The 24042-nt window shown below is 55.2% G+C and overlaps 1 long non-coding RNA gene across 12 annotated transcripts; it reads left to right on the top strand.

The window, feature by feature from the left end:
* The first annotated feature begins 287 nt into the window (after positions 1-287).
* On the top strand, positions 288-24039 carry LOC144316349 (uncharacterized). 12 transcript variants are annotated; one of them, XR_013382260.1, is made up of 8 exons: positions 288-472; positions 1637-1707; positions 3361-3564; positions 8001-8137; positions 12187-12374; positions 19487-20303; positions 20616-20881; positions 22829-24039. It is a non-coding gene; the product is annotated as an uncharacterized LOC144316349 (long non-coding RNA). The 12 variants fall into 12 exon arrangements; XR_013382262.1 differs by having other exon boundaries at positions 3364-3564; XR_013382261.1 differs by having other exon boundaries at positions 1637-1680.
* The last annotated feature ends 3 nt before the right edge of the window (positions 24040-24042 follow it).

The following is a 24042-nucleotide window of genomic DNA, read 5'->3' on the forward strand; positions in this document are numbered from 1 at the left end:
CTCGTTCTGTGTCTCTCATGAATAAATAAATAAAATCTTAAAAAAAAAAAAAAAGTGCTAGTTAAGGAAGTTGGGGCAGCCCCCGTGTAAGGAGCGAAGGAGGAGCAGCAGAGCCGGCCCAAGGGGCTGGGCACCGTCCCAGGGGGGATGGCAAGGCCAGCAGCGCCGCGGAAGGACAGGAGGACGGCAGGACGGCAGGACGGCAGGGGACCTGCACCGCACTGCCCCCCCGCGGCCGGAGCCGGGAAGCGCGTCTGGGCCGCGGGGCCGCGCGGCGGGTCCCGGGAGCGCGTGGGAGCGGGAGGCCGAGCTCCGCGACCGCAGGGCCGGCGCCTCCACCGAGCGTGGCGACTCGTGGCAGCCCTGTCCCGGCGCCCGCCCGTGAGGCCCGGGGGTGCGAGGCCCGCAGCGCGCAGGCGGGGGAGCGAGGCCAGGTGTTCGGGAAGAGCAGCGGGAGAGGTGAGGCCCACAGGTGAGCCGAGGCCGCGGGGCGGGACCTGGGAGCCAGCGGGGTGCAGACCGGCTGCACCGCCCCCCCTCGGTGCTGATCCACGGGGAGCCCCGACGTGGGGAGCGGTTTACCTTCACCTCCTTCATTCAGCCTGTGTCCCCCTCCCTGAAGGTCCTCCCATGGCTCGATGATCCCAGGGATCCCAGGGGGTGTCACACAGGGAGAAAGGAAGGTAACAGGATCACGTTGGCACTTGAAAAAGGGACTCCTCTGTCCCTTCCTTGTTGGTTCATTAGACAGGGTGCCAGGGACGGTGTGCCAGGCTGGGGTCCCCAGGTGCCCGCATACACCCCCACCCCCGCCTGATGCAGAGTGGAAGGAAGCCACCCACCCGCCCACATGCTGAGCCAGAGAATCTTGGCCCTGAGATACACAGACACTCAAGGGATCTTTACCTCTGGGCGAGCAAAGATTGTGCAGGAAGACTGGGCGCAAACCAACAGTGGCACCATCCCTGTGCTCCCCCTCAGGGGCTGGTCCAGGACCTGGGGAGCCTCAGAGAGGCCAGCGGGGTGAGGCCTGGAAAGCAGTGAACTCCCGTCGCATAGCCAGGCCCAGGAAGCAGGTGACCCTCAAAAAGTAGGATTTACATAATGATGGCTCTTTAAAAAAAAAAAAAATTTATTTATTTATTTGTGAGAGACACCCAGAGAGAGGCAGAGGCAGAGGCAGAGGGAGAAGCAGGCTCCATGGAGGGAAACTGATGTGGGACTGGATCCCGTGACCGGGGGATCACGACCTGAGCTGAAGGCAGATGCTCAACCGCTGACCCATCCAGGCACCCCCAAAATGATGACTCTTAATATTAATTTATTGATTAATAAATAACTGAATAACTAAATAGCTGAAGGCAGACACTCAACCCCTGGCCTCAACTTTGGGTGGAAGTGTTTTGATTCCCACCTTGACTTCTTTGGGAGCAGCCACCTCTGTGGGGGTTCGGGGACTCCCCACCCCTTATACACACTTAGCATGAGCTCTTCTATGCTTTACACTGACCTTCGCAGGCAGCAGCTGGAGCCTGGTTTGCGCGGGCAGGTCAGCGGCCTTCTTGTTTAGCACCAGCTGGCATGTTGATCCGTCACAGCCTTAAGGACTAAATATTATTATGTCCCCATTTTCTAGATGAGGAAATGGAAGCACAGAAGAGGCACCCCACAGTCGCACGGGTGAGGCAGCACTGGCAGGAGTAGAAGGTTGGCTCCCCAGTCTCTGTTCTTAATCACATGCTACGCACCCCCCCCTTTGTGCTGATCACACAAGGATGCCCAAAACTACTTTGGGGAGCATTTTACCTTTCACCACCCTCTATCCCATTCACCACCTCCATTCAATGACCTCCCTGAAGGTCATTTTATGGCTACATAATCCCAATTAAATAGTGACTCTGGAAGGGCCCCTCTGCCTTCTCCCCTGGAACCTCCTTCCCCATCTGCTTAGAATCCCAGTGGTCGCCACAGTGTCTGTGTTTTCCGAGGATCCATGGGTGCATGGGTGCAGTCCACTAGGACTAACCGGAGGCTCAGCCTCTGATCTGGGGCCAGATCTTGATTGAGGAGTCAAGAAAAACTCTCTGGTCTGTTCCTTTTTCTTGCTATCAGTGTGGTCAGCTAGGTTTTTGTTGTTGTTGTTGTTTTTAATTGTGTGAGTTGCCACACATTGGGAGTCATGAAAACAATTTAGTACATCTCAAACCGCATTTTATTTAAATCGAGTAAAATAAAATTTTACTTAAATGAAATTGAACAAAGTAAAATTTTTTTTTTGAACAAAGTAAAATTTAAATGAAATTGAATAAAATTGAAATGTCCGGTGCATTTCATGTACTATGGCTAAAAATTGTTTCAGGGATATTTGTTTTAGCTGCGTGCACCTGTGTGTGTGTGTGTGTGTGTGTGCACGTGCACTTGGCTGATATGAAATGTTTCTCACCATGAGTGCAGTCAGAAAGATTAAAGAGCCACATGTCTAAATGTTTCCCCTTTTGCTTTTCCAACACTTATTTGCAGCAGTTTTTCAACTGGAAAAGTAAAAGTGAGTTTCAATCAGCTGGTCTACACTTCCCGTGCTGGAGCAGAGGAGCCACACAGATGGTGGCCCAGCTCACGCTCCCCTGACCTGCTTAACTCGAGCACTTAAACCCTGGGGCCTGTCAGTGAATTACATTGTTTGAATTAACACACCTTGTTGGAGGCCAAACTCAGCTATACTTTCCCAGTGGATATTTGTCATTAAAATCCTATTATAAAATACATATTTTAAAAACCCAGTTTAGGGCACCTGGGTGGCTCAGTGGTTGAGCATCTTCCTTTGGCTCAGCTCGTGATTCTGGGGTCCTGGGATTGAGTCCTGCATTGGGCTCCCCACAGGAGGCTTGCTTTTCCCTCTGCCTATGTCTCTGTCTCTCTCTGTGTCTCTCATGAATGAATAAATAAAATCCTTTTTAAATTAATTAATTAATTAATTAAAAAACCCAGTTTATGAATTTGCCATTTATTCTTCCCTGATCCTCTCCAGCCAGTCCTGGCATAGTTTACTGGGCTTCCTCCCCGTATCCCAGGTACAAATGCACGGGGGTGTGGGTGGGAGAGTGGTGTGGGCACCACTCACCAGCCCGGAACCAGCAGGCCTGGTTTGGCTGCTCCCAGGGAGCCCCTCCCACCGCACCCACCTCCACTAGCAAGACCCCCAAGAGCATCCCAGACCCTGGGATCACAGGGATTCCCGGTGCTGAAGCCAGATAAACACTCACACACCTGTAATACATTCCTCTTTCCTCGACAAACCTGATACCCCTGAGCCACCTTCTGGGCAGGGTGGATTGTATCTCTGTTTTTGTTTTTTTCAAGAAGCAGATCTTAAGAAGTCAGAGAGAGTGGAATGCAAATTCAGACAGCCCGGACTCTCTCATCCCAGATCTTCTGCTTATGAAATAATGCCTTTGGGCAAATTGTTGAACCAGTTCAAGCTCCAGCGGCCTCATCTGTAACACGGAGGATGCCGATGACACCTGTGTGGGCAGGTGACTCTGAGGAGCCAATGAAGTGATACAGGTAAGGCATGTTAGCCCCATACTGAGCATACAGTAAGTGCTCACTGTGTATCACCTGCCACTGTCATGGTGGTTATGATTATTACAATGTATTATTTATCATTACAGCGCCCTGGGCAGCCCCAGAGTGGCCAGAGATCTGAGAGCCACACAGGCCCCTCCTGGTTAACCCCAGTGTCTATTTCTCCAACCCTCCCCTGTCCTCCCCACTATCAGGCCTCTGGCTTCCCACAGGGCCCCTTGTCCTGCCCCCTGTCTCACCTGGCCATGGCTTCGACCTGCAGCTGCACTTCCTCCATTCCAAGGCTGGCTTTTTGAGGGATGCTGGGTCCTCAGTCCTCACCACAGACTGAACAAGATAACGTGTGGCATGGCATGGGAGGACCCGGGTTTGAGGCCTCACTTTGCTGCTTCCCTTTAGGAGGCATAGCTGTTTGCTTGGAGGGAATGAGAACGGGCTGGGGGGAGGGTCATGCCAATGAGGCAAGGCCCAGGGCTTGAGGTATGTTGGCAGCGGATGCTCACAGCAGGCCGGGGAAGGAACTGGGACTGGGGGTGGGGTGGGGGTGGAACTGGATGCAGGCTCTCAACCCATGACCATCTCCTGTGGGGCTCAAGGGAGCCTGGAGGGGAAAAGGGACACACAATGGGAGCAGGGCCGCAGATCAAGGGCACTGAGGTCAACACCCAGACACGTGAACCGGGCAGGACTTATTTTCATGAGAAAAGGTTGGATGCACACCCAGGTGATTGACGGGTTGCCACCTCTGGAATCCATACGGGGACAGTCTGTGAGCACTGTGCCAACAGATAGGCTGCAGTGGTCAACCTGGATTCCCTCTTGCCCCGAGAGGCTATGTAGGGAGGGGCTGTTGGCCACCTGGGGCTTCCTGGCTCTGCTGGAGGGAAGCCAGGGAGGCAGAGATATGGGAAGTGGGGTCTGGGGTTATGAGGACATCCCCCGAGCCTCCTTTAACTCTTCCAGAACATGGGAAAGGTGATGTCCCAAATAGGTGGGTTCCTGGTGTGTCATAAGATGAATATAAGAAGTGGTTGGGAGCAAGCTAAACTAATGTTCTTCTATTGTCATTACTGTCGCTGGTGTAGGCGCACAATCTCCTCTCAAGCTAAGGACTTTACTAAAATTCATTTACAATATAAAAATGATGCAACAAGTTGGGGGATCCACTCTCTGAAATCAGAGAGTGCATCTGAGCAGGAATGGTCCTGAGGATCAGCCCAGCCTTGGTGACAATGAGTATCCGTGTGGGAGGTGAGGGAAGAGAGTTATCTTGGTTCAAAACTGGTGACGAAACAGGGCTTTGAATGTTTCTGAACTAGGTGCCTGCCCACCGCAGTGCTGGGCTGATGTCCAGGCGTGGTGCCACCATGACTGGGGGCCCCTGGCCTGAGACATCCCTGCTCTGAGCCAATCCTGAGGGTGTCTGGGGAAGGCCTTTGGTCAATGTGGGCAGAGTGCGTACCGTCGTGGGCAGGGAGCTGGTTCAGCACTAGCCTGGGGTTAAATGAGCCACAGCAGCCACATCAGGCCAGCACTCCCTTTATATCTGAAGAGATTTGGGGGCTTTGCAGTTTTCACATCCACTCAAGCCTTTCATCCTCTCAACAAATCAGTCCAATTATTATCCCTTTTTTAAACGAATAGAAAAACAGGACTCAGAGTGATTTGCCTAAGGGCACACAGCAAGCTAATGGCCAAGTTGGGCCTAGAACTCAAATGCTGGGGTCCAGATCTGTCCAACCTCCCCAAGCGTTTGGAGGCGCAGTGGCCCAGGAGCCAGGATCAGACCCAGGCTGTGGCCCAGGAGCACAAGGCACCAGACAGAAACCGGCGGTTCTGAGCCTGAAGACACATGGACAATGTCTCAGGGGATGAAAACAACGTCTGGTCATAGCCTACAGGACATAAGTCCTTTCCTTTTTATAGATTTCTGTATTTTTTTAAAAAGATTTAATTATTTATTCATGAGAGACACAGAGAGAGGCAGAGACACAGGCAGAGGGAGAGCAGACTCCCTGTGGGGAGCGTGATGCAGGACTTGATCCCTGAACCCCAGGATCACGCCCTGAGCCAAAGGCAGATGCTCAACTGCTGAGCCACCCAGACATCCCTAGTTTTCTGTATTGATCAGAATTTTTGCATAAACAAGTTTCACATTCATAATCAGAGAAAATAATCATTACTTTTCTGGGCATGGAGCAGGTGGAAATCTGTACACAACCACATTAGGGACTTTGCACAACGACAAATGCTCTCACGGGCGGGTCTCTGGTCTCATAATACCTGAGCCCCCAGTGCTCTTTTCCCAGTGATGGTTTCCTGAGTTCCAGCTTGCAGTTTTCTGGGCACAATCCACTTTTTTTTTTTTTTTTTTTTTTTTTTTAACAAACACAGCCACCCTCCCCTGTCCTTCAAGGGTTTTCCAGCAACCCTCTGCACTCAGTTCCTTGGCAGACGATTAGGGGATCACATGGCTGAGTGAGTGGCATTTTCTGAATCATGGAATGGAAAGAAACACTATACACAAAAGCTGCACACAGGGCCTCTGTTTCGAGCCTGGATGACAACACAGCGTGGGAAGTGATTCATCCCAGCCCGCCTGGCATGTGTGCTGGCCAGCGGAGGGTGTGCAGCTCCGGGCTCATCTTCTGTGGTGACTAATGGGGTTTCTCACCCAGAGGGCAGCCCCAAGTGCCTCCCACACACACCAGGGCCCAGGCCACCAGAGGCTGCTCGAGAGGTGTCTGGGGAGGTCACAGAGAACAGGGCAGAGGTGAAAATGATGGAATATCCAGGATAGGGGAATAAGAGAAAGGAATTAGGCAGACAGATGTGGGGAGAATATGGTCAACCTCTCCTGAAAGCCAGGAAGCAGGCTCCAACTTTTTCAATCCACCTCCCAGAAACACAGCCCAGGGCCCTGCAGGCACAGGAGACATGAGCTCGCCAATGCCAGAGCGGGCTTCATAACTGATGAACATGCTCATGAAGACTTTACGGAGTCCAGGCATGGTCTAAGGCCTTGACGTGTCCTATCCCACTTCATCCTCCCAACAGCCCTATGAGAACATAGGTGAAGCCGTTTTGCAGATGAGGAAATTCTGCACAGAAACATGAAATGGCTTGCCCGAGGTCATGCACTCACTAAGGAGAATTCTCGCCCCAGGCATCCTGTCCCTGTCCTGCATCTGTGTGCAGAGCTCCTCTTGTCGGCCAGATACTGCCCTTCACCTACATTGTCCAATTTAACCTGCACAACAATACAAAGAAGGTATTATTTCCATTTTTAAACATGGGAAAACTGAGGTTCGGAGAGGTGAAGTGTGTTGCCCAAAGTCACACAGCTGGTAAGTGGTGATGGGCTCACCCATGTCTGCCTCACTCCAAAGCCCTTGATGTGTTTCATGACATCCGTGTTCTCATCTTCTGGGACTGTATCCCTCTTCTCTGAGTCTCCAGCATGCCCACCCGTGGTTTGTATAGGTTAAACCTTGACTCAAGAGTAGGATCCTCTTGGTTGTTTCACACAAGGGGCCTCCCTTGTTGGAGAGGGAGGAGAGAGGGGATGCGCCAGAGCTAAAGGGACAGTGTCCCCAGGGTGGGCTTGGAGGGTTTTGTGCAGGTGGGAAAGGATGAGGGAGGTGAAGCAGAGCTGGCTGGCCACGAGGTCCAGTGGGTCTTTCCTGGCTCTGTATCAAAATCCCCTTTTAGAAAACATAAGTTAGCAGTGGTAGAGATTTGGGTGGAAGTTGGGGGTGACTCCAAGGAGCAGCTAGGGCTGAGAGGTGCTCATCACACCCACTGCTGTTTATGCAAAAATTCTGATCAATACAGGAAACTAGGGATGTCTGGGTGGCTCAGCAGTTGAGCATCTGCCTTTGGCTCAGGGGGTGATCCTGGGGTTCAGGGATCAAGTCCTGCATCACGCTCCCCACAGGGAACACCAAGCCCTGAGCTCTTTATTTCACATGCTTGGGGGAAGAGTCGAGGCTGTCACATGGAAATACACATCCGCTGACACACCCACAGGCATAAGGACACGTTAATTCACATCCTTGGCTTTCCCAAGTGAGGGATGATTGGGCCTGGCTTCAAAGTGGCTAGAGGCCATTGATGGAGAGGGAGGAGAATCTTCCTTCTCGTGTGTTTCTTGCTCCCATTATTCTTCCCCACAAGCATGGAGGACTTCAGTAATACAAAGACGTTCCCAAGGTGCCTGTGGGCAGGGCAGCCCTGGGAGTATGTGCAGCCTGGGGCTCACTGTTCTCCTGACCCCTGGTTCTCTGTGATGTTCTCTGGGTGGACAAGCGAGAATGTAGGGCTGCGGTGGGGACCGGGGCAGACCTCACAAGGTCTGCATGTCCACAGCTCCCCTCCTGGGACCTGCCAGTCAGTTACTTCCCATTCTGTTACAGGTCACTCCAACTGCCATGAGCCACTCCTGATGTGCCACCTGCTTCCTTCCCCTCTCTCGGGAGGCATCCTTCACCCTGCCACTGACGTGAGCTTCTCCTGTGTCCGAAACTCCCCCTCTTCCGGACCTCCCACTCAGGTAATGGTCCGGGACCCCACAGGCCACATCTTTCCCTGCTTCTACTGGTGGGGGAAGGCAGGGAGGTTAGTTTAGTCAGTTGAAGGGTGGAAGTGAAAATTGCTGTCGTGAGGCTGACTCTGAAGGCCCAGTGTTATGCCTGCTGTCCCCAAAGGCCCTGGAGCCCTCTCAGGGTGTCTGTCTAGGGACACTCACTTCATTTTTAACAAAACTCCTAAAAGCGGGGCACCTTCAGTGGTTGAGCATCTGCCTTTGGCTCAGGTCGTGATCCCAGGGTCCTGGGATCGAGTTCCGCATCAGGCTCCCCACAGGGAGCCTGCTTCTCCCTCTACCTGCGTCTCTGCCTCTTTCATGAATAAATAAATAAAATCTTTAATAAAAAAAAAAAAAAACTCCTAAGAGCCCAACTGTACCAAGAATGGTGGATGTGGCCGTGCTCTCCCAAACATATCCCTGCCCACAACTGAGCTGGTGACTCTCCAGGTCCCGTAAAGCTCAGCTTAGGAGCATCAGACAGGAGCTGCTCCAAATGCCTGCTGTCCTCACAGGTTCTCAACCCCAATCATCCTCCTGGAAGCTGCAATAACCCGGGGCAAGGGCTCCCCAGAAGGGCCACCTCCCCTCCCACACACATGGCTGGGAGCCCAGTGAACCAGAGGTAGAGAGTGGGCAGGATGCCGAGCTCCCTGCGTGGGCCAGGCTCAGGTAGGGCAGGCACTGATTGTAAGGCTGGTGTGCAAAGCTCAGTCTCAGAATCCCCCTCCCCAGCTCAGCTCAGGAGCCTTCTTACCCTCACGCTTCATTCTTCTTCGATGCAGGAAAGCCCTCATCCCCCTAGAAGCAGGCATCAGCCATTAGTCACTTGAGGCCACTCCTCAGCACTCCTTGACTGGACCCAAGTCCTCCTCTGAGCTCTAGGCTCAGAGCTTCCTAAACAAGGCTTAACTGTGAACTCTGTTTAACCTGCTTCTGGAACAGGCTGGGTCAGGCCTCCACCGTTTCCTGTCTTGTGGCAGGCAAGGGGCACATCAGACCAGGGCTGTCCCTAAGCGTGAGAAGGCTGTGGTGTACCTTACGGAAGAGACACGTGTAGAAGACAAGCTGCATTGTCACACAGAGCAAGGTTCTAGGTCTGCCGGTAGCTTGTATCTTCTGGGGCCCACTCCGTAGGCTGGGCCTGCTGCTCCTTCCGCCCCATCCCCGTCCCTGCTGGTCCTGGGCAGCAGGGGGGGGGCAGGGCAAACAAGAGTGTCTGAGGGGGGGTGGGGGGTGTTCAGTGATATGTCAGCTCTAGGTGGGAGGAGGGTGTCCCAACTCCCCTGAGATCCTATTCTGGAGGTGAGAGCAGCACAAGGTTTGGCCTCGGCTTCAGCTCTAACACGGGCCCAGCTGTACACCCCCCTCTTGGAAATGTCCTCAGAGCTGCTGGAGGCCCTCAGGCCCATGCCCATGACCTTAGAGGTTGTCCGTGACACAGTGGGCAGCAAGTGGAGGGAGGCTTGGGGCTCCAGAATGTCCCTTCCCTGGCCTGTCCTCACGGACCTCCTCTCTACTCCCCCTTCCCATCTCCATCCCCAGATGCCTGGGCTCCTTCCCTACAGGAAAGCCTGACCCTGGCTGTCACCCCACCTCACAAAACACAGACCTCTCCCACTGCCTGCCCAGCAGGCACCTGAGACCCTGCTTGAGGACCCCCTGTCCACTGCATTTCAGGGCCCCAGAGCCCCGTGAGGAGCCTGGCTGGGGTGTGAGTGGGGGTCTGTGGTGAGGGCTTGGGTCGGTGCCCTGCGATGCCACTATTTTCCCTAACCAGGCGGGATGGGCCTCTGTGACCTAGGCTGAGGACCAACCTACCGAACATGATTTCTGCAGGGAAACCAAATTCTGAATCCTGAGCCAGCAGCTTGCAGAGACATGGAAGTCCAGGATCTGTGGTGCTTTGGGTGTGAGGGGAGGGCAGCCTCATAGCGCAGATCCCACGGGGGCTGCTCGGCTGGCTTCGAGGCCCTCTGTGGACACAGCCCAGGCTGTTCTCCCAACCCTCCGGAGCACCCCCTCACCTTCTGTCCTCTGCACCTTCTAGCACCCCCTTCCCACCTCCCCTGCCAGTTGCCTTCAGACGCAGCACTTCGCTGGGCAAACGGAGCTATAAAGACACAGTGGATCCTCACTATTCATGGATTCCGTCTGCAGATTTACCTGCTCGCTAAAACTCGTCACCCCCCAAACCAATCCTCAGGGCTCTTTTGTGGTCATGCGTGGCCAACACGCAGAGTGGCGAAAATCTGAGTTGTCCTTCTGGACACTCGCAGCCGAGGGAGTGAGATGACGCGTCCAGGCTGGGAATAAGGGTCCTTTTCACAGTCTCAGCAGGGACGTGGTTTTCTGTTTGGGTTTTTTCTATTTTTGTGATTCCGTTGGTGATTACACCAGGGCGGTGCTGCAGGGCTGTGTGGTGCTGCCAAGCACAAGACGGCTGTGGTAGACGCTGCGGAGAAAAGGGGGAGTGTTCGGCAAGCTTCGGGCAGGCACGAATTACAGGGCCCTGGGCCGTGGGTGCAGCATTAAGGAATCGCAATACGTGTGACAGTCTCTCAACTAAAACACACATAAAACAAGGTTATTGATTGAAAAGTTCGTGTCCAGAGGCTGCAGGAACCCAACGCTGTGTATCCCCAGGGGCAAAGGTTCAGAAGGTGCTCCTTCACTATAAAGAGACTATATGGGACGCCCGGGTGGCTCAGCGGTTTAGCGCCCGCCTTCGGCCCAGGCCGTGATCCTGGAGACCCAGGATCGAGTCCCACGTTGGGCTCCTGCAGGGAGCCTGCTTCTCCTCTATGTCTCTGTGTGTGTGTGTGTGTGTGTGTGTGTGTGTGTGTGTCTCATGAATAAATAAATAAAATTAAAAAAAAAGAAGAAGAGACGCAGGGTCTGGGTGGGAGCCACTGCTGCGACGCCTCGAGGCACCGTGTGAAACCTGCTGGGTTTGGACAGTCAGGGTGGCCATCTCGAAACAACCTTCCATCCAACTGGAAGGCGATGCATGCGTAGCACCATGTGGGGAGCAGAACATAGGACTGACCAGGTGTTAGGGCTCTGAAGACTCTGTGTGACCTCAGGCAAGTCATGTGATATTCAGGGACTCGGTTTCCCCACCCATAACATGAAGATAATAGAACTGACACCTGGCTGGATTTGCTCTGAGGGTCAGACGTGTCTTGTGAGCTCGGATACCAGGACTCCACTGGTATCTTTTGAGAAAGAATTCATCCCAAGGGAAAAGGCAGATGGTCTTGGCCAAGAGTGACTAGCACATTCCCAGGGAGGAAAAGGAGGAAGGACAACTTGGAGAACCAGTCTGTGTCGGCCACTCACGTTGGCTTCTAGCCTGGCCCTAAGGACTTGCACCTGAGGGGACTACCATGAAGGCTGCTTGCCTAAGAACCTTGGTGAGACCCAGGGAGCCCAAAGCTACCAGCATTGGAACTGACATATGGCCCCGGGCAGAGGCAGGGTGTCTCCCCTCAAAGAAGGGTGCCATGTACCATGGCCACCTGGCTCACCCTGTAGGAGCTGGTACCCACATGGGCAGTATCCCACCCACCCCATCCTTCTCCCACAACCGCTTGATGCAGCACCTTCTGAGGGAGCTGAGGGAGGCACAAAAGCCCAAGAAAGACTGTTAACTCCTGTTCACATGACCTTTTTTTTAATAATTTTTTTTTAGATTTTATTTATTTATTCATGATAGACAGAGAGAGAGGCAGAGACACAGGCAGAGGGAGAAGCAGGCTCCATGCAGGGAGCCCGACGTGGGACTTGATCCCAGGTCTCCAGGATCACGCCCCGGGCCAAAGGCAGGCACCAAACCGCTGAGCCACCCAGGGATCCCCCCATGTGACCTTTTTATTTTCCCTCCAGATTTGCACAGCTAGGGAGACGGGGGTCCCAGATGCTTGACAATCAGCTGGGCTGGTAGCTATGAAAGATTTTGAAGAGGTGCCAAAAAAGCCAGACAACGCAAGGGTTTTTTATATTGGTCCTTTCAGAAACACCCCCTGGCAGGGTGGCAGCCCTCATGAACCGGAGCTGCGTGGGTCCTTCGGGTGCATCTCTGCAGTGAGGCCAGGCCTGGTGGAGGACGTGTGCCCGGAATGTCCCTCCTCACCCAGAAGCCCGATACCCAGGCCAGCCAGTGTTTACCCACACCACCTGCCTGCTCTTTCTGTCAACAGGGGTATATTTTTCACAGTGTTTGTTTGTTTGTTTGTTTGTTTGTTTGTTTGTTTGTTTTGCTGCTTTGGGTTGAGAAACTGTATCTCCCCAGTCACCTCCATCAATGGGAGCTGCTCCCGGGACGGTGCTGCTACGTGGCAGGTCCTCGGTATATAAATGCTGGGTTCCTCTTCCTTCCTTCCCCTTCCCCTTAGATTCCACCTCCTGGGCTTTTCTGGTGCTAAGTCAAGTTACTGCAGGAAGAGCTTTTATTGGCAAGAAAGACACGAATGGGAAACAGAAACTCTTGACGAGCTGAGGCAGCAGCCCCTGTCCCTCCCGGAAAGGCCCCAGAATCAGTCTGTCCTCCGTCTCCCAGCTCTGCCCAGCTTCCCTCTACCCCTGCTCGGAGTCCTGCTGGCATTGGCCACCTAGCTCAAGAACTCCCCCCTCAGTGCCCTCAGCTAGCTCAGCTTCTATGATCCGTTGGAACTTTCCAACACCGGAACCGAATAGCCCACCTCTTCAGGGCACGGTTGCTGGCTGGCCAACCCCGTGGGGCTGCTGCAGGGGCGGGTGACCGCGTGCTTCAGCTGTACGGCAGATCTTCTGGAGCCCTCTGCTCTGGCCTGGGCTTAGGCATGGCCACATCACACTCACAGAGGGACATCCAGAACAACCACCCCTTCCCCAAACTTCACTGGACACTGGGAGCCATAGAGAAGCCTGCGGCCTTGTCTCCTGGGAGTGCTCTGTGGACAGGCCAGGCCGGGGGTGGGCGTGGGGGGGTAGGAAGGTGCAGTTCAGCAAGGAGACAGGGGAGGGGTGAGGTGTGCCAGAGACACCTGGACCTGAGACGGCACTTTTCCCCTTTTTCCTCACTGTCCCCTCTCCCGGAGATGCAGAGGCCTGCACTGGGGCTGAGAACAGACTCTGACCTCTCTCGGGACAACGTGGCCCTTCTTTCTCAGGGGATGTCAGTGACTAATCACCTGCAGGGTTTTGCTCTTCTTCCCTGAGTCCACTCTGGCACGAAAGGATCCCAGAGGCCAGAAGATGGTTTGGGCCCCCTGACACTGATGTCAGAGAATGCTACAAATGTGTCACACAGGTGGCATGGAAGTACCCACCCCCCCCACCCCCCGGGACGAGGCAACAACAAGAAGCATTTGGAATTTTGAAAACTTAGAAACAGGGGCGCACCCAGGCCTCAAAGGTGGGGGCACGTGCCTGCAGGTGTTGACATCTCTGGGGTGGATGAGGGGGTGACAAAGCTTCCCAGGTGTTAGAGTGGGAGGTAAGGAGGGGGCAGCAGGTGTCCCCTCCAGCTTTCCAGCGCCCTCTAGCGCCTCCTACTGGCACCCACCAACAGGCAGCAGCTGGCAAAGCCACAAGTGGTTTGAAGCCGCACAGAAGGGAGGTGAGAAGAAAGATGGGCACACCGGTGAGCTGGAGCTGAGGTCAGCTCCCATGCACCTGTGTGTGTGTGTGTGTGTGTGTGCGCACACGCGTGCAGACCATAAGCTCCCTCCCTGCCAACAGACTGTGAGTCCTGCCCTGTGGGTGTCAGAGCTGTCAGCAAACCTCAAGGCTCTGGCTGCCGGGGACTTCTCTGTTCTGAACTGCCAGCCCCTGGGCCCCATACCCTCTCACCCCAAACAGGCCCTGCGTGGAGATCTTCTGTCCAAAGGAAGCTCCAAACCCTTCATCTCTGGAGGGATCCAGTAGAAAAATGTTATAATGCCTGCCTGCATGAGGATCCCAGGAGCTCAGAGAAAAGTACCCTCTGGGCTACCTTGCTCAGCACCTAGTAAACACAGCGGAACTCCTTTACGGATGGGAGGTACAAGCTAAAAATGCAGCATCACCTCCTTAGAGAGGTCTTCGCAGCCCGCTCTAATTAGGGCCCCCTGCCACCCTGTTGTTCTCCATCACCGTGCGTTGTCATTCTCATCAGAGCACGTGTCATGAAGCGCAGTTCTATTTTTCATTATCGTGTGTTTATTGCCTGCCTCCTCTAGACAGCAGACTCGCAAGGGCAGGGCCATGCGGCTTCCTTCACCACTACAGGCCTGGGACCTCGCCCAGTGCCTGGCACACAATAGGTCTCAATAAGAGTAGGTGAAATGCATCACCTCAAAAATATAAAATGGCATGTCTGTGTGGCTCAGTTGGTTAAGCATCTGATTTTGGCTCGGGTCATGATCTCATGGTCTTGAGATCGAATCCCACCTCGGGCTCCACACTCAGCCTGGATCTGCTTGGGATTCTCTCTCCCTCTGCCGTTCTCCCTACCATTTGCATGCTCTCTCTCTCTCTCTCTCTCTCTTTTAAAGAAAATGGCTCTAAGGATCCCTGGGTGGCACAGTGGTTTGACGCCTGCCTTTGGCCCAGGGCGTGATCCTGGAGATCCGGGATCGAATCCCACGTCGGGCTCCCGGTGCATGGAGCCTGCTTCTCTCTCTGCCTCTCTCTCTCTCTCTCTCTCTCTGACTATCATAAATAAATAAATTTAAAAAAAATTTTTTTAATGGCTCTAGATGAGTTGTGGTAAACCAATGGGTGAATTGGTGATGAATTGGCAGTATTTGTGGCAAAACTCTCCAAGAAGAATGCTGTAGAAGGCAATCACCCTCCGTTGACAGGATGGCAGGCAGGAGGATTGCTGGGCCCTCCGTGTGGTTTCTGTTGTGCCTCTGCCCTGCTGTACACCCAAGAGGATTAGGGCCTCACCCTCCGTCATCAGGACTTCGCCTCCAGAACCCCAGATGGAGTTGAATACTGGAGCTGGAGGGACTCCATGGATTCGAGGATAGCTCCACATCATGATCACCTGGGGAACATCTAAAAACACCACTCTGTGGATCCTGCCCCTAGTTCCTGACTCTTTCAGGCCCATAATTCAGTGTAGCAGAAGCGTGAACCTGAGTCCTGACTGCCGGGCACTGTGTGCTTGGGAAGGTTACTTATCCTCTCTGTGCCTCGATTTCTTCACTTATAAAATGGGAACGATGACCCCAACCTCAGAGGTTTGCTGTGAGGATCAATGTGACATACCTACGGCTCCTGTTGCAATGGCTGACCCGGTAAATACTGAATCAGTGCAGCTCTTACTGTGCTTATCGTCTCACGGCGAGGCAGCGGCTGATGTGGGGTGAGCCTCCAGGCCTCCTGACCCGGACCCGGGGTCCTTTGCAACACGTCACTCCGATGCGCACACGGCATTCCCTCTGAGGCCAGACGGCAGGAAGGACAGACGGCCGCTGTCCTGGGCCCCTTCCATCGAGCCCCGTGGAGGGGAGCCTCGCACCTGAGACCAAGAGCGGCCGAGCCCCGCGACCAGAGGGCTGGAGGGCTCTGCCCCGGGCCCTTGAGAAGCCCTCTAGCTGCTCCCCTTAGCCTGTCGCTATGGAAATATTGGGAACCCAAAATAGAAGTTCTTGAGGAGAGCTTAATCCTCTGGGCTTTAGGGAAACAGCTGCTGGGGAGCGCTGCGAATCACCCACCAGGAGGCACTGTCGCCCCGTGCAAGTGGCCACGGGCGGGCCAGAAGTTTCCATGAAAATCCCAGCATCCCTCAGCAACCTCTTGCCCCAACTTTTCTTTTTTTTAAGATTTTATTTATTTATTCATGAGAGACACAGAGACAGAGAGAGGCAGAGACACAGGCAGAGGGAGAAGCAGGCTCCATGCAGGGAGCCCGACGTGGGACTCGATCCTGAGTCTCCAGGATCACAGGATCAGGCCCTGGGCTGAAGGCGGCGCTAAACCGCTGGGCCACCCGGGCTGCCCCCCACCCCCACCCCACCCCGTCCCAGCTTTGTCACACTCGGGACCCTGTGGCTGGGGTCCCCGCAGATCACCAGCTCCTGGGGTAGGGAAACCGCTTTGCCACTCAAGCCACTGTTCTCCTCCTCGGAGACCCTTAAGGGCCCGGCCAGTCCTCACATTTATTTTCCGGGCTTCTTCCCGACCCCAGCCCCAAGACCGCACACAGTGCCGCGCACACAGTGGGCACGAAGTATACCTACGGCAGCCGGGTGAACGGCTGTGTGAGACCTGGGGACAGTCACACACTGTGGAAAAGAGACTGCCCGGGCTTCACGGGGACAAGAGCCAGTCTGCAGCGGCGGGGACCAGAGAGAGGGTTCCTGCTGACAGCTAAGGGGAAGGTCATGGCTAAATGGGAAGAGGGGCCGAGAGGGCTCAGGCAGGCGGGAAAGGGACAGATGTCTTTCTGGGACCCAGCTAGTGAGAGCTGCCCAATGCTGACGGCAAACCCTTAGGTCAGGGCGTAGGGCAGGAGCCCCAGGAACACGGGCTCGAGCCCAAGCGGCCCCCAGCCATGGCTCGGCTCCCTCCACGTGGGCACTGCTGCTCGCGTGGCTTGTTCGCCTCTCCTGCTTTCCGGGGTGGCTCGCGGCTGCCACTGTCAGGCTGTGAGCTCTTCCTGGATCACCCAGCCTCCCTCTGGGGTGATGCCATGGGGCTCAGCATCCTGGTCCTGTTACCACACATCCTTGGCCCAAAGGAGTCTCTTTCGAGAGAACCTCAAGGATTTCCGAGTCTCTGCCCCCAGGCCAGCCCGCCGCCTCCTACTACACCTGCCCTGGGCCAGGCCTCGCCTCGCGGACTCGATGTTCAGGTGGAATGAGTCAGGGTGGGAGGAACACAGGATGGAAGGAAGACTGGTGCTGGGGGCCCAGCTCCAGGCCCCGGCTGCCATCAGAGGGGTGGTTTCTCTGGCCCGTTGCGTGCTCCTCCCGAGACCCAGTTTGTCACACGTAGAACGTTTACACCTCCCTCCAGAAGGTCAAATGAAGTAGCAAGTGAGCAGTGCTGGCTCAGGGCTCGTGCCGACCTAGCTCACGACGTGCCACGTCTGCTACGTCACCGACAGAGCAGGGGATGCTAACAAGGGGCCTGCAGCCTGTGAGTGGGCAGAGGAGGCAGGAGGCAGTGGCAGCGGGAGGGGCGGGTAGAGGCGTGGGCTTGTCTGAGTCGAGGTGACCACAGCTGGCAGGACACCGCAAAGTCAATGTCCCAGGAGGGGGAATGAGCGGGCGGCCAAAGGCTGGCTCAGTCACCCGCAGGGAAGACACAGCCGCAGCATGACGGCCAGGCCGCACCCCGCCCAGGGCCACAGCCACCAACCACCCCTGGAAACCTTGGGCTCCCCATCCAGACACCTCAGCACCCCAGCGGCTCACTCCGGGTCCTGCCCCCCCCTTTTCCTCTCAGAGCTGGGTTCCCCCCTCAGGGGGGCCTCCCCTAGAGCCCAGCTTCCTGCAGACTGCAGCTCACGCTGGCCTCACCCTTTGGCAGTGCTTTTCTGTTGCCTTCCCTGGCACCCTCGGCAGCTCCTGCCCCACACCGCCCCCCCGACTCCCACACCCCAGGTGCCTCCAGAACCTCAGTCCGTGGAGCCCCAGGGCCTGTACTCATCCTAGAGGGGAGCTAGGTGGTGACAAGAGCAAAGCTCAGGCAGGGCTGGGGCGGAGCAGGAGGGCTGCCAAGACCCAGGCTGTGGGCCCGGCTGGAGGGTTGGGGGAGGATCCGGGACCCGGGGGCCCGAAGGCTTGGGCAGAGACCCAGACACTCCAGGTGAGGCCGGGGACAAGCTTGGCACCATGGACACACCTGGTAGGAGTCTCGTGGTGGGAGCCTCATCTGGACAGGGCAGGGCGGCCAGCGGAGGACCTCACTGACCCCACAGGGAGGGGACAGAGGCAACAACACGGGGAATGACAGTGATACATGGTAGGGCAGATGGGCAGCTCCTCCAACTCATTTTTTCCCTTTGGGCCTCGGAGCAGGTGGTCCCCAGGAAGCCGAGAGAGGAGGAGAGGCCGCTCAGATGGCCCCTGCCCGGCCCAGTCCGGAAGCTACCAGTCGGAGTGGGCTTTCTCCTCCCCCCCGCCCCCCGCCGGCCTCAAGGCTCTCCAAGGCTGTCCGTGCTGGTTACCATCTGCTGTGGTGGTTGCCAGGGGAACCACTTACTATTTTTGTTCATTGCCCACATGAGGAGGCTTTGGAAAGGCTCAGGCATGGTTGGTCCAGGAGTGATCCCGGAGGTGATGCCCAGTGGGCTCTACTGGGGACCTTGGTGAGGGGTGGGAAGTTGTTGTGGTACCCCAGGATGGGGCCCAGAATGCAGACCTATGTCCCCGAGTGACGAAGGAGGGGGGCCGCCAAGGAGAGGGGTACCCCACCTGTGGGAGTACATTCACTCTCATTCACTCATCAAGCACAGGAGGTGCTGGGCATTCACTGTGCCAGGTGGTGAAGGGATGGACACACATTAAAACACAGTTCTGGGGGGATCCCTGGGTGGCGCAGCGGTTTGGCGCCTGCCTTTGGCCCAGGGCGCGATCCTGGAGACCCGGGATTGAATCCCACGTCGGGCTCCCGGTGCATGGAGCCTGCTTCTCCCTCTGCCTGTGTCTCTGCCTCTCTCTCTCTCTGTGACTATCATAAATAAATAAAAAAAAATAAAAATAAAAAAAAAACACAGTTCTGGGGCAGCAGGACCAGTGCTGCCACAGGGGGTGCAGGCTGCCATCTTGGCAGGGAGGGGTCGGGGAAGGCTTCCTTGATGAGGTGATACCTAAGCCAAGATAAGGTTTTGTAGGGGATGCGGGCAAGAGGAAAGTCATAGGGTAGGCAGTTAGTTGGAAGAGCATTCGAGGCAGAAGGAACAGCATGTGCAAGGGCCCAGGGGACATTGTAAGTAAGGCATCTTCTGGAACTGAAGTCACCTGACTTCTAGAATGTGAGGTATGGCCCAACCCCAGGGGAAGTGAATGGCAAGCAGGCACCCAGACCATCAGCTGAGGTAGGGGGTGGGACAAGCTGCACCACAGTGGGTACACCCCAGCACACCTGATACTAGGCCTCTGGCAGGGAGACTGCAGTCCAGGCATTGCTCCTGGGGGAGGTGGGCAGGTTTCCCCACTGCCCATGGGACTCTGGGAGAATCTCTAGGCCATCTGAGAAACCAAAGAGCCTGACGTGTGGGAGGGAGATGCCATAAGGGGAGCTGGGTTACTGCTCAAAGTTCTGGGCTGAGCAGCAAGTGTCCGGGGAGGAGAAGCGAGCATGCTGAAACCGGTCACCCTGACTTCTTCCACCCAGCCTGCTCCCAAGACCCTGGACGCACAACTGAAGATTTCTTCTGCTGTCGGTCTGTGAAACCTGCTGGGAAGTCCAAGAAGCATTGAGTCCTGAGGTGGCTGTGGAATGGAATGGAAGGGGAAGAAACCGAAAAAATGGGCACCCACCGGGTATTACAGTCTGCTCGGCACATTACAGCACGACACATCCGGTGCTAGCACCAGTCTTGTGAAATGGGAATTTGGGCTTTCATTTTAAACATTAGGAAACTGAGGTTCTGAAAAGCTAAATAACTTGTCCAGGATTATGGAGGCAGTAAGCATGGATACCGAGACTCATACCCACGTCAGTCTGACCCTAAAACCTGTCCCTCTCCGCAAGAGAAATGCAATGTACTGCCCACCTGCTATGTGTCAGCAGCAAGCTAAACACTGGAAACCTGGAAAGATGCAGGTTCTTCTGTAAGAATCTAATGAGATCATGTGCAAGGGACCTGTAGTAGATTGTATTTCCCCAAATCGGCCTGGTGTCCCTTGACCTGGGTAGGACTTTGTGGCTGCCATGGTGAGTGGGAAGTGACACTGCCTGATGCTAGAGGTGGGGTCATAATAGGAGGCACAGCCCAGCCACCCGGCCATGAGAAGTCACGCGTGGAGAGGAGTGAGTGGAACTCCCTGCCAATAACCGGCTCCACCCGCTGGACACGTGAGCGAGCCAGCCTTCATCATTCCAGCAGAGGCCCCAGCAGCAGGGTGGACAAGCATTCCCATCCACTGGGACCTCCCAGAGTCACTGACCCACAGAATCTCAGAGTACCAGGAACAGCCGTTTCATACCAGTAAGTCCCGGGGGTAATCACTTATACAGCTATAGTCACGGGAATGAGACTTTGTAAACTGTAAAGCGCTTACACGTGGAAGATGTTACTGGTAAACCTGAGTTTGGTGTAAGGCGATCGTGTTGGTGTCTGAGGAAGTAAGCTTGTGTCTTGCCCTGGGATCTACCTCCACTGGGTAGGGCTTGTGTGCAGGGACACACATGTGGGACATGATCCATGGGCTCCGGCTCAGGACACTGGGGAGAATGACACGGGGAAGGAAGCTCAGCCAGTTCAAGGGAGGGTTACTGAGCTGATTGCCACTGTGTGCAGGTGGTGCTTCCTCGGGAGCCTGCAGAATGAGCCTGGGGTATGGCAGTGGTCTGCGGACTCCAGTGGTCTGCGGACTCCAGCCCCTCTTGGCCGAGGGTTGTTCCTGGGGGATGTTCGCTGCTCCTTGCCCTTGCCGGTTGGAATGCCCTAGGGTGGCTCAGAGGGCTCGCTTGGCACAGGAGCCCAGGGAAGAAAACGCTGAACTTGGCGCTGAGAGATTACACCACGTGGGCCGGGCTGACAGGCAGCGAATTAGAGCACAAAAGGTGAGTGGCATGTCCATGGTATTAAATAAGTCTGGAGGCGGCGCTTACGTGTGATGTCCTGGGTGGATGCCTCTGCCCGGCCAACTTCCCCACGGCCCAGGAGGCAGCCTGCCTGGCCTCTTTGGAAAAGCCTGTGCGGTTGCAGGCCTGCTTAAAGCAAGCCTTTGTGTCCTCAAAGCAGAGACCTTTCAGAGCTGGGCCCTGTAGGTGGTCTCTAGAAATTACAGGGATCCTTGGGGGAGGCCCGGGGTCTGGGCACTCACTGCCTGGTGGAGACTGGGCTCCAGGCATGGATTTCCAGCTTTAGGCCCTTGTAGAAGCAACCGCAAGAACCGACAGTCCCCCAGCAGGCCATGCTCTTTGGAGACAGGGGCTCTGAGAAGTAGCCTTTTAAAGGCAGCCAATGCAGAGGGTGAGGTTGCTTATTCAGACCCTTAGCTTTTCTCCTAGAAGCTAATGATGTGGTGAGGAGCACCTCCACCCACAGGAGCAGATGCATAAAGGACTGAGGGGTCTGAGTCTGCAGGCCTGTCCAACCAAGGGTGAGGCTGGAATGTGGGCCAGATGCCCTCTGCATGACCTTGCCTCCAGGAGCTGGGTTGCTGGTCAGCTCCAGCGCTCACCCCTCTGGAGCATTCAATACTTGGCGGTCTTATTTTCCAAATGGAGAACAGGGCTCTGTTTCCTGCCTTTAAGCCGCTTCTTCCCTGTTATGCAAGGGAGCTGGCTTGTGCCAGCAGCTTGGGAGGAAGAACCTGCAGCTGCAGACCCTGGAGCACAGAGAGGGAGGGAACTGGGCAACACTCCGGGGTGCAGGGAAACATGACGCAGGAACTGCTCCCTTTCCCCTGAGAGAGGCTGTGGATGGGCTGCACCTGTGGAAGGAACTTAGATTTAGGAGAGGAATTAACCAATTATGTCTGCATCAACAACACGCTGATGTGGGGACTGGCGGGGAGCTGCCCCTCTGAGAGGTTGAACTTGAACTTGTATGGGGACTGGTTAAGAACCCACCCCCTTCCCACTCTCCAATGCCTCTCCTTCAGCCCTCTCTTCTCCTGGGTAAAGGCGCAGAGCTCCTTCCTCCCTTCTTCATCCCAAGCTGGCACTAAGCCTCCCCATTATGTCTGCAGCCCCTCTGCTGGGAGGAGGCCTGGCTTCAGCAGGTGCTATGGCTTGGTCCCCTGGGGTTTGCTCCACACTGAGTTTCCTGGGAGGCAGAAGGTGAGCCACTGTCAGTGAGGATCTGTGCTGGGCCCCAAGGTCCTCCTGTTTGGGGGGCGGCAGGCTTGTAAGCAGGCAGTTAGAGCCAAGCAGGTGAGTGAGAAGCTATAGAGGACCCCAGAGGATGTGTGTCCAGAGTCTTGTAAGGATATAATACTTGAAAGCAAAGAAAAGATGATAGGTAAATGCGGGAGTTAGGGTCGATGGGCCATCTGCCTTTGGGTCCTGTGCACATCCCATGATGCCAGTCCCCAGGCAGGCCCGTTCTCCTTCCCTGAGATGCACACATCCTATGTGGAGCCCCTTCCAGCCACCCAGGTTTCTGGGAGCTCTATCCTGGAATCTCTAAGTGAGGGGCATTCTGCTTCAGAGAAGCCCCTTGCTGGGGTGTAGGGCAGTGAACTGGGCATAAATGCCCCAGGAGTGGGGAGCCTGAAGCCCTGAGGGAAAACTGCTTTGCTGGGGGAGGGGGCAGGGGCAGAGAAAGAGGGGAGTGGGGGAAACAGTGGTCCTGGAAGTTCCCACCCTGCAGACCAGGCTCTAAGGAATGGAATCCTACCCCTCTCACTGCCTGATGATGGGGGGAGCGCGTGGCACATATGGAAAAGAAGTCCTCTCTCAGGTGTTTCCAAGGACTCGTAACCATTTGTCTTTTTTTTTTTTTTTTTTCCATTTGTCTTCATTCACGCGTCATTTGTTTTCGGGCCACATGTCCCAGTACAGACCGCCTTGGCCACGTGAAGGACTTTCTGAATTCCAGGCCAAAGGATCCCGTCTGCTAAGTTCCAGGCCCCTTAATCTTGGGCAGGTGGCTACCAAGCTCCCAGCTTCTGAGCGGGACCCAGGAGTTCACCAGGAGCATCTCTAGTCTGGACGCACAAAAGAGTAAGGCACAGGCCAAACCTGGTTCTCAGAAAGGCTCTGGCTGGGTTCTCCTTGAGGTGAGGGGGAAGGCGGAAGGCGGAAGGCGGAAGGTAGTATTTCTCAAAGTCTATCTGAGCCCATCCATATGGACTCCTGGAGTGGGCAGGGGGAGGGCAGTCATTAAAAATGCAATTCCCAGGCCATGTTCTAGAAATATGGAATCAAGAGCCCTGAAGGTGGGACCCAGAATCAGCATTTTGAATAGTCACCTTAGGAGATTCTTCAGCTTAATGTAAAAATTCTTTCTTGGGAGTAGTTGCTATTTATTTTATGTCAAAGAAATTCATCTCTACTATAAAATTCCCAGGATAAGTTTAATGTAGGCTTTCTCAAGCTCAGCACATTTGACATGCTGGGCCAGATCATTGTTTGTCTGGGGAGGGAGGGCTATCCTGTGCCCTGAGTTTAACGTCTCTGGACACTAGAGGGAAAAAAATCCCCCCTCAAAAGGGATGAAATCCTTAGGAGGCGGAGGTCTGACCCTAGTCCTGTGTGTGGTACGTGCATTCCCACACTCAGGACGACCTCCAGGCCAGACTCTGGCCACACGGCCCGCGGCCTCCTCACTGCTCCAGCTGCAGAAGAGCTGAAGCCAATCCACATGGTCATGCTCTCCTGGAGGTGGCATAAAGCCAGACCCTTTAACACCCCCCTTACTGTTCCCTGCCACATCCGTGCATCCTCCCGGTTTCTGCCAGCTTGGGGACAGCCCCTCACAGGCGGGGGGCGGGCAAGGCAGGACGGAGATGGGGTGGCCCAAGCACAAGACTGCCCCTCCCCACGGAGCAGATGAGGCCTCAAGGAGAGGGCGTGCTCTCTTGTGAAAATGAGACTCCTGGGTTGCTCAGCGGTTTAGCACCGCCTTCAGCCCAGGGTGTGAATTTGGAGACCTGGGATCGAGTCCCACATCGGGCTCCCTGCATGGAGCCTGCTTCTCTGTCTCTCTCTCCCTCTCTCTCTCTCCCTACCTCTCTGTGTCTCTCATGAACAAATAAATAAAATCTTTAAAGAAA

Source organism: Canis aureus, chromosome 6, assembly GCF_053574225.1.
Source record: "Canis aureus isolate CA01 chromosome 6, VMU_Caureus_v.1.0, whole genome shotgun sequence".
NCBI lineage: Eukaryota > Metazoa > Chordata > Mammalia > Carnivora > Canidae > Canis > Canis aureus.